The sequence below is a fragment of the Taeniopygia guttata genome, chromosome 9 (assembly GCF_048771995.1).
Source record: "Taeniopygia guttata chromosome 9, bTaeGut7.mat, whole genome shotgun sequence".
NCBI classification, from domain to species: Eukaryota; Metazoa; Chordata; class Aves; order Passeriformes; family Estrildidae; genus Taeniopygia; species Taeniopygia guttata.
Window position 1 is genome coordinate 11,312,910 of NC_133034.1, and position 11,286 is coordinate 11,324,195.

Consider the following 11,286-nt stretch of genomic DNA (forward strand, 5'->3'; position numbering starts at 1 on the left):
GTCCTGGATATCAGGAAGCAGTTAATGGTTTTTCCTTTCTATGACTTCTTTGGGGTTATAGCCCCAGGAGCAGAGGGTCTTAAGTTCAGTCACTTATGCAGATTGATGGTGGCTGTTATAACAGTAGTAATTTCGATATCTTTTAAAGGCAGAGTTTGCAGTGGAATTAAATTCCAATTGATAAACCTTTAAATAATACCGGATTTTATGCAGTTTAATCATAGTAAGATGATTGTAGACCATAAGCTAAGGCAACCACAGACTTTCTCAAACAAGTATGTTCAGCATGTTATATATAACAAGACACTAAACATTCCAGAATCATCAAATTCTTTTCTCCAATACAGCTCTTTCTTACAAAAGTAAGAGGTAAGGCCAGTAGAATCTTTGTCAGGTAGGCATAAGCTAATGAGGGATGTAGCTAATTTCTGACTTTCTCCTTATCCCTTATGACAGCTCTAAAATGCTCTCTTAAGCTACTTTTGCTTTGTTGTGTTTTTATGTTTTAAATGCATGACATAAAATACACATTTTTGTCCCTGCTCTTCCTCTGCATTTGTAAAATGATGCTGATCCATTTTATAGTGGCACAGAACCTCAAAAAGCAGTAGCAGCCAACCTGCTCATCCACAGTGAGTAACCACAGGCTGAAAATAGCTGAGAACTGCATGCTTTGTAGAAAAGACACACAGAAAACAATTGTCCTTGTGGTGATCCTTCTCCCTTCAGTGGATTATGACTGGTATGGCTTGCTAATTTGAATATTCGCCACTGTTAATGGAGAGGATATCTTCTGATGATTTATACAGAGGATTTCAGAGTGGTGACAGCTGTTGGTGGTTATCATTTCAGAGAATGTAGACAGAAACACCTTTGGAGTTTATCTTCAAGGTTGCCTTCTGTGGTGGTACATCCTCCCCCACTCCTTGGGCTGCACTGTCATCTCAGAAACACCCATTAAGCCTTGGCCTTGATGAACAGCACCTGACTAAGCTCCTCTTGCACTTATCAGAAACTCTGTCTGCTCCTGTTTTTCAAAGAATAGCCTTGGAAAATTAGTTTTCAAGCCTGAATAACAACTTGAGTGGAACAACATTTTTATTATGAAACTTTCAAAGAAAGTCACTGCCCCTAATTGTGGCCAGGATGGAAAATTACTATGACTAAAGCCAACTCTTCTGCAGCCCTATAAACAGTTGTCCTAAGTGAGACCCTTTGAGCTGTCCTGGACCACAGCAGGCTGTGGTAGGCAGGACTGTGCCCAACCTCTCCCCTGGAGTGGGATATGCTTGGAGCAGGTGAACTCTCAAGTTGCTATACTTGGAGTACCTCTGCCAAACACTGCCTGTGTACCAGTCATTTGTGACATCTTCATGACAGATGTTCTACAGTCCTGCAAAGCTTTTCAACACCTTCCAGGAAGGCCTCTCAAGCTATGTGGTTCTGCCCACTAAAGATAGGTTGTGATATTTTACACATGTGGGTTGAAAGCAGTAATTGGGCCTAAGTAGAGATTACACAGCAGTTTAATAGGGCAGCAGATAACTTCTTTTCCACAGGAGCTGACATCTGCCAGCAGTAACTGCAATTGTGTGATTAGTTTTCCAAATTTTAAATTTTTTTCAGGAGAAAGCATGCTTTTACATGTATTTTTACCTTTTAGTGTTCCTACTCAGAAGTAAAGCTGGCATCAAGTATCATGAATATTCTCTCAGTGTCTTCAACTCAAAAGGTGATAGGTTTAGGTGATACATTCCATTTTCTGTATTTGCAAGCACAATGAGTGGTCAGGTCTCTGACTGTAAAGCACTGTGCTTTTCAGAGCATTTTTCATTGATAACAAAAATTCTGGAAATCAAGTTATGCCCTTGCTTATATCGGCTCAGCCTGGCTGCCTAGACCTAGAGCCCAGGACCATACTGACTTCATAGAATTTGCAGTGATGTAACAGTTTGAAATTCAGCTTGAGAAAAAAATGAAATATATTCTCCACTGAGTAAAGAGAAGTTGAAGTTCCAACTTCTCTTTTTTATTACTTTCCAAAACAGATTCCCTCACAGTTAGATGTTTGCAACAAAACTGTTTTGCACATTGCTGGAAAAAGATTTTGTGATCGTGTTCTTTTTGTATTGTTCTGTTTTGTCAGTGTGGCTCAGAACACAAAGGCTATTGTTTAAAAAAACCATGAATGTTAATTTGCATTCCATTGCTGGGTTATTACGCAGAGTGTGGTAAGAAAAAACAAGCTCTGATTTAAAAAAAAAAAAAAGGATATTGTTTCCTTTTCCCTTTCTTCTTCCTTGTGACTGGTTCTCCTTTATTTTAATGCTTCTAGCCCATACTATGCTCTTAGAGACACTGACTGTCTTCTAGTATTTTTAGGCAAATATAAGTATATCCACAACTGTGTCTATAGAATACAATATTTCAGCTGGGAAGGACCCACAACAGCCATCTAGTCCAGCTGCATATAGATCATCAAGTAGAGCTATATATATTTAAAAATTAATTCTATAATGATGTTTGTGAGCAGTGACACTTGCAATACACTTGCTCTTACATTAGAAGGTAATTGCAATCTGAAAATTCATATCTGTACTATTCCAGAAGATTCTGAGTGTAGTTTCACAAGTGGCAGAGACCCCACTTAGACCACACTGCCACATCTACCACTGTCTATTGATTCTCAGCCCTGAGCCACACGTTCCAGCACCAGTTCTGGTGTTCACACAGCAGTGTGGGGAAATAACCTTACCAAGAGGATTGGTTTCCTCCTGAGCTGCTCTGACTCCACATGCAGCCTCACAAGCACTAAGCTAGAATGAGGAGGGTGGGAGGAACAGGACACAAGAAGAGGAACAAGTAGAACTGTCTGGACCCTGATGACACTAATAAGCCTTTACTGGCCTCCCTCACAGCCCTACCCATGGGCCCAGAGGCTCTGTTTACATTCAATACCTATTTCTACCCTGTACAGCCATACCTGTGCCTGTATCTGTGCCTGTTGATCTGGGCATTGTGGACTGTTCTGGCCTCAGACCTATGGACTGACTTCCCAGCCTGACCTTGGCTCTCTCCCCTCTCTTGTCCTGACTGGGGATCACAAGGCTGGACCACTCCTGGCTTGACCTCAGCTCTGCTCTGGCATCCCAGACCTGCCTGTCAGTCACAGGGCTGTATCTGACCCAGAATGACTTCTCAGCCTGACCTTGGACCTGCCTCATTGTCATGAACTTGCCTGGTGGCCTCTTTTGGCTCTGGCTACCACCCCTAGCTTGCCCTGTCTTTACTTCAGGACAGGTGGAGGGTGTCTGGTGAGCCACCTGCTCTGCTTGCTGCCATCTATCTCCCTGTCCCTAGGGAGCAGCCAGCCTTCTTAAGGACCAGGCACTGGGAGCAGTGGGATCTCTGCCTGGCTTCTACCAGTTTAAACAAATTACAAGGCTGTGTTTAAGGGGTGGCAGGCACAGAAGGTGGTGCCAGTTCTCCCAGGAGCTGCTTTCCAAAAGGGGCAGTCACACCACTTCCCCAGGCACAGGTATTTGTTCCTACCCCTTTTCCCTGGGCCAGCACAAGTGTTTGCACAGCAAGGCAGTGAAACAGGACAAACAAAAGTGATGCAGTTGGTTCTTGAAAGAATGGATTTAACCCTTTACCTGGAATAAAAACAAACACCTCATGTTGAGAAGAGTGACACAGATTCAGCCTCAACTGTTTGTGGAAACTTGGAAGATCACCAAAATTAGGGATTTTACTGATTCCACTAGGTCTGGGATCCCAGGAATTTGTGTGATTGGCCTAGGCTGAAGTGAGAAATTGTGTATCTTCCTTTCTGTCACTACTCAAATTAGCTCAGGTATTAAGGTGCTGCTGCAATTACCTTCTGCAACTGGCAATGTAGATGGATCTGTGGTTGTTTAGACCTTTCTTATATAAGTAAACAAAGCAACAAAAATATTCATCTCGACCCAAAGATCCTGGGCTCAGGGTTTACTTTCAGTCCATACTGAACATGGAGGGGATCAAAACAGAAGTGTTCTCTGTCTGACCCTGCGTGTTCAGTTGTGTGAGGTTAAGCCCCTTTAGTCCTGATTGCCTGGTTTGGGCTCTTCTACTGCTCATCATTTTGACCGTTCTTTCCAAATGTCAACTTCTGTCAGAATCAGCATGGAAGTAATATCATGACTGGTGTCATGACTATCATATCTGCAGTGTTCAGAAGACGTTAATTTATGGAATCCTCAAGCACTAAGTGAAATCTCCTGGATAAAGCTCCCACCATTGACCATTTTGCTGGCAGGGAAGCTTGTGGTTAGATGGAAATGGAGACTAAGCTGGTGCTGCAGTTGTTTTGCTTATGTCTATACTGTTCGGCTCCTATGTTACAGTAATTTAATTTTTATGAAATGAGGAAGAAGGGAAATCTTTCATATAAAGTGATAGAGCCAGAACTGCCCAGCAAATAAAAGGCATATTCAGCATAAGCAGGTAAGAAATCTTTAAGAAGATTAATGAAAAGAGAAAATGGTAATCACCAATAATTTCTTCATTATGTTGTAGAGGAAAATACCTTTCATTAATTACTAGTTACTCCCTGTTGGATATTCATAAGAGAACATTTCTTTTCTTCTGCTATTAACAATGGCAAGTATGTTAAGGACTTAATTAAAATAATTTTTTGGGGACTAAGAAGGCACATTTGCATAAAGGTTGTGATATTCTAGAAACTGATAGTGTTTCAAAATGTATCAAATATAATGGAAATTAGGAATCATTTAAAAGGCAGTCTAAAAGTAGAAAACCAAGCAGGCACATGAAACAAACTACCAGCGTTAAATAAGTAGCAAATGATGAATGGTACAAAGGGTAGAAGAAAGGCAGAGGATTATTTTTGTCTGAAATAAAGTCTTTGATGCTTGGCAAAGATGCAGCTTTGTTGTAGCTCTTATTGTGAGATACATTAAATCAGACTAAGATTAATGAGTGACAGATTAAGTGTTTTCCAGGACATTCAATAAGAAGAGGAAGCCAAAACAGCTTTTAAATGTTTGGTTGTTGTTGTTTTTTTGTTTTTTTTTTTTTCCAAGAGCTAAAAATATTGGAGGATACTGGAATGGAACTTGGAGAGATTTTTTATTCTTTTAACTGTTTTGTCCTGATGACTGCTTCAGGCCTCATGACCATTATTCAAAATATTATCCTACTTTTAGATATGTATCAGACTAAACAGTATGAAATTCTTGGTGCTTATGAATGATCTTGCAAAGGTCCAGTGAGAGTTTCACAGTAAATGAACAAGTGAAAGAAATTTACCTGCCATACATCCACAGCAACACTTTGCCCTTGCTGGTGATCACTTCCTCAGAGCAATTACATCATAGTTTTGGGAGTGCTTTATAATGTTTGTATCTGACATCCCACTTGGATTAGTCTGTCAACAATTCTTGGTTGGGATAACCATGCCTTGTGCACGTGGTGCTGGGTTCTATTCCTGAGTAAATCACTTAACCTCTCTGTCTTTTTCTCTTTCCATCCATAAAATTAGCATAATAATGCTAATTCATCACAGGCTATAGTTAGGCTCAATTAATGTTTGTAATGATCTCTGAGATTGTTGGATAAAACATGCTGTAAAAGTGTATTATTATTGTTAATAGAGCCTTTTGTACTTCAGCACTCTAACAAAGCACTACCATTGCTCACCAGCTCTTAAAATTTCATTGAAACTCTGAAGGACTTAATGGGATACAGCTTTCTGTTAGTGTGTCCATTTATCTTCCTGGCTTATTCAAACCATCACAACAGTTTCAGTTCTGCAAATGGAAGAGCTGTGGAATTTGTGCAGAGAGAAATTATGTAATTTATTTTGTAAGTGATCTAGGACTGAAAGCCCTTTAAACAGGCCCTCATTTACACTGACCTCAGTTCTGGCTAAACTAGTTCAGACTGTAGAGAGCTGCGATTTGTAGAACAACTTTTTTTAAAATGAGGTACCTGTCTGGTCAGGACAATAAATAGTCATAGCTGTGGAAATGATGGCAGTAGAAGAGAGTGGGAGTAGACAAATCTCACTCTGCTGTTGGAGGAAATGATCTGGGGTTCATTGTTAATGCTCTTGGGTGTTGGTTACATATACCAGGTTAAAAGTTGGAAGACAAATGCTTTGTCAGGAGCAGAGGAAGAAATGAAGGAACAAGCTTGACAACTTAGCTAATTAGGAGAAATGGTTCGAGATCTACTGGCCTCAAAGAGCAGCCCACATTTAGCAGCATATTGGACAGCTAAGCATGAGCATGTGAACCTGAAATGGATTTCTTGGTTGCATTGGTTCTACATTTGTAAGATTATTTGGAGCTGTGAGGCAGTCATCTCTACACATGGGTTTTAGGCAGTGAGATTACTCTGTCCTGTTATGTGGTATTTTATTTTATCAAATGCTAAACGGCTTTTGTGATACTTCAATTATTTTCTCTTCTGCTGACATATATCAGTTTCCTACCCTTGCTTGTTACAGTACTTGCATTATTCACAAGTGACTTCTTACTATTTTTAATAATGAGAAATGTGTGTTATTCTCATCTTGTTTTGTCTTTAAAATAGGTAGACAGTCCCTACTAAAGCTTTATGGAAAAAGAAAACCAACAATAATTGAGATCATATTCACAGACTGGTTCTTCTGAAAGTCTTATGTTCCAGAAGTATCTTTAATCAAGTGTTTTTCAAAGAAATTTTTTTGATGATTGGAAAATGTAAAATGGCTGAATAGATTTTATGTTGGCTTCTTAAAGCAACTTCCTTTTTTTCCAACCTATTTTTTCCAACCTAATTTTTATTGCCCTTCTTGTCTCTACTGTCTAGTATTACCAAGGATGATTCAGATAAAATTACTGTAATCTCTCTGCAGGATTTTATGTGACTCAGTGAAGACTCTTTCCATATCAAATCTTTAAGTCTTACTCTCTAAAAGAAAGGTGTGCTCCTTGAAACTGGAAGAAATAGGTGATGTGAACATGGCTGAGCTGATCAACACAAGCAAGTTGTGCTGATTTCTACACAGAAAACAAAAAAAGTGGCAAGGACATAGTAAATTTTATAAAAATACAATACCTGCATTCACTAGTCATGTGAATTAGCCAGGAGTGAGAAGAGACAGAAATTTGAAACCTTTGTCACAGTGTCTGGCAGCAGTTTAGAAAGCAAGTAGTGCCTTAGGAGATAGAATTAGATGGAGAGACCATGCTCATTGGTAATTAAAGCACTATTCAGAGAAAAACCTAAAACAAAGCCACTTGTTATTGCTAATTACTGTGAGTGTCACATTATACAGAAATACAACCTATAAAGGTGAGTGCAAATATCTGTAAAGGTATCATTTTCTTGAGCGTCCATGGATGGTTCTACAGTGTTTTAAAACCTTCTCTTTGCCATTTGTTTACAGTGAATCTCAGGTGTTCTATCCTTAAAATTTTTATGGTTTGTAGAGTACTAGACTGTAAGTGGCTCTTAGAAGCATTTCACAAAAAACCATCCAGCATCTCAGTGTATCTTAATACATGACTTGTCTGGGATCCTTCAGTGTAGGAAAGCCTATGTTTTTTCCTAATGCATATTCATAACACATTGATACAAGGGAATACCTGAATACATTTCATAATATTCAGGTACTACTTGCAATTTTTCTAGATTGTCAGTACTTGCCTTTTATAAAAGGAATTGCCTTTAATTCTCTCTTTAATTTCTCTCTTTAAAAACTGCTCTTTTAATTTAGCTGGAAAAGTCCTATCTAACAGGAACTGCAAGAGTCTAAAGTTGCATCTTAGATCACTTAGATATTATTTTTGATGTCCTGTTCATATGAGTGTGACAATTAAAAGTGAAGCTGTGTAAATCGTTCATAGGAATAACAAAGAACAACTGTTTTCAGTCCCAGCAAATAATGGAAGACTTCATAGCCACACAGAGACACAGAAGGAATTGTGGGAAAGTCTGGGAAAACTGTCAGCACTCAACTGAGTTAGTCTGTATCCTTGGGGCAATTTAAACTAGATGTGTACACAAAAGGAAGTCCAGGGTATGTTGGCTGGATCAGGCATAAATGTGCTTTACTTTGGCTCTAGCAAGGCAAACTCTGGAGTGGAGGTTCTACCATCAGTCCTTTTTTTCCTCCCCCTGCCTTGTTTTCTACATCCCAACAACAATTAGTGAAGGTTTCAGTACTGAAGAAGGCAGCTTCTTCATGTAGGCTGTAGCAGTAGGAGTTTGGATGGAAGGCAGCTGAGCAGCAGGTTAATTACTAGGCTCAGTGTCTGGGTACATGGATGCTTTCCTGAGTGTGTTAGGTCAGAGAAATTTAGTTCATGATAAAGGATGTGGGTTTTTTGTTCTCCAAAATAACTCTGAATTTCAAACTAAGTGCTCATCAATAATGTGTTTTATGCAACAGCACTAGTGGAATGAAGAGACAAACATAATTAATGCAGCTAAATTCAGAGGCTGAAGGAGTCGTTCCAAGAGCAGGTTTGCTGATAGGCTGTAGCCAGTTCTGGAATGCCCTTTTAGAAACACCCACCCTGGATTCCCAGCTGTCCTTCATGTCCCCTTGTCATTGCTTTGCAGGGATGGTATCACCAAACAGTTGACTACAGTTTCTTGAGGGTTGGAGCTGATTCTGTCCCTTGATTGCTGTATGCTGCTCATTTATTTGACAAACAATTTTAAAAACAAAAGAAACAAAAGTACAAGTACTAAGGTGGGAACGAACCCAAGTGTGTGTGTGTTTGTTCATTCACTTATTAAACATGTTCACTACTATTAAGCAGAAGTCCTACATGCAGCATGTCTTCTGTATAGATGGAGGCACAATTGGGCTTGGGCCACTGTCAAAGAAAGACAGAAGCAATCTTTATATGACAGACACATATAAAATTAAAAGTGTTTGTCACTTTTTTCTCAGTCTCCTAGTCTTTCTCCAGATATTTACAAGGTTAGTGCTTGTAGAGTTCCCAGACTATTAAACTGCTCGTAGTATTTCCTTCTTAGGAAGACAAGGTGTGGCAATACTTTGAGATAAAAATCAGTACAGTTTTAGGGACTTCAAGTGAGTCTTTCTTTCCACACTCTACCTCCTTTTGCCAAATGATTGATGTGGAGGACTAGGACACTTCCTCTAAAAAACCATATAACATGAGGAGAATGCTCAATATAAAGTGATGCTGGAACTCTTCGTTCCTCACCAGTTTTGATAAGCAATAGTATGTGAGGAGAGACAAGATGTTGTTGCACTCGAGTGGTGATAAATAAAGGAAGAGGAAGTGTGTTTACAAGTAGGATGCTTGAAAGTGAGAAAGGCTGCAGCACAAATAGCCTGTGAGATCCAGTGTAGATACTTGAAATAGGATCACTTTAAGCTGATTGAATACAGAACCAACACAAGCCTATAGCATGGATAGAGGTAGTCCCAACCCTGCAGATGCAGGGAATTTGGACATAAGGATTCAAGTGAGACAGTGCCTTGGGACTGTAACAGTTTTGGCACAAATCATGTTAGACTTAAATCCAAGTTGCTGACTGAGAAGTAACATACAGTATTAATAAATGTCAACCTTGAAAAATCAGACTTACTTTGTGCAACATACAAGTGCACTTTAAAAATTTTATTTATTTACTATGGCATGTATTGTGTAATTATAGAAGGACTTAGAGACTGATTTCTGAGCTGAAATGATGCTGAGTCTGAAGCAAAATCATTGCAAATCTAAGCCTGCAAAACTATAACTAAGCACTGAAAATGGCCCATTAAAGCAAGAAATACACATAAAGATTTGGACAAGGTCACTTCCCTGTTCAGTGTGGAATGTTTATTCCTCTGCTGTGTTCACTTCCAGCAGGTTTTTAATGTTTCCTAAATCACACAACCCAGATCATCTTGTTGTGTCTGTCCCAGAGCACTGCTTATCTGAGTGAATGAGAATGCTGACTTCAAGAATGCAGCAACAGATTTATTTATTGTGAGACTCCACTGAAATCGGTCTTTTGCTGGAAATCATTGTCTTTAAATAAAACTACCACTTGCTTCTGAAGTAATAATATCATACTTTAACAAACGGCTCCATATAGCCCAAATCTTCTGTTTTTGAAATCTATAGGAACTTTTCAATGGTTTTAAACTAACATGACAATATACATTTGACTAAGAGATGAACATTAAAAACCCTCAAAATTAATCCATATTTAACATTCTTAAATTTGATATATTTGATATATGGTGGCATCTATATAATCAGACAGCTCATACTTTAAAAACCTCAAAACAAACAAAAAAAAATCTAAATAAAGGCTTGCTAAAATCCAAACTTATTTCGTAATCATGCATTGGAATAGCAGTTGTTTTTGCTGGTCTGATCTGCCTTTCTGTTGGCTGGATTCCCTTTCTGTGACAGATGTGCTATTTATGGAAGGGGATTCTGAATATTTTAAAGCACTGACTGTTAGGAACATCTCATTCCCAGCCTTTAAAATGAAAGAGAGCAAAATGCCAAATAATTTCCCAAAGAAAAACATCCAGATTAAACAGATACCCATTTAATCATTAAAAAAAAAAAAAAGGTGGAAAAAAGCAAAATAATTTTGTCTATTTTTTGAAAAGAAGTGCATACATACGTACAGCAGCCTAGTCTTTGCTGTGCAACATTTTCTGATTTAATACAATACTTGGTATTAGTCTCCCCTTTTAAAAAGAGGTGCTTTTATGGAGAAAAAAAAATCATCATGTACACAGGTTCCTAGGGAAAAAAATATGTGTTTGAAAATTTGGCTGCTTTCTTCCTCAGCCCTACTGGCAGGTCAAATGAAAGCTCGCGCTTCTCTGGACAAATCTGGCCTCACAAAGAGCTGCTTATTTCTGCAATTGCTCAGAAACCATCTAGATTTACTTATACATGTGGTAAACAATGGTTACCCAAGGAAATCTTTCAGAGGAGTATTTTTAGAGCTAACACATTAATCTTCACAGTTCTGTTCTTGTGCTGGATATCATCTTGAGGTATTTGCAGGTAGAGAGATAAAGAGCTGAGAGAAGTCACCGACATAGTGGGGGGGACTTTACTCTCTAAACAGGTATATCATATGGTTTGTTTTACCTCACCTGATGGTTTAGCCTTCTGGGAAGGTAACTCAGGTTACAATAAACTGCAGCATGGTTCTCTCATTCTCCTTCTGGAGACAGCGACAATGAAAATTTTGCTTATTAGGTGTTTTTAAAAAAAAAATCAGATTGGCAGTTTTTGA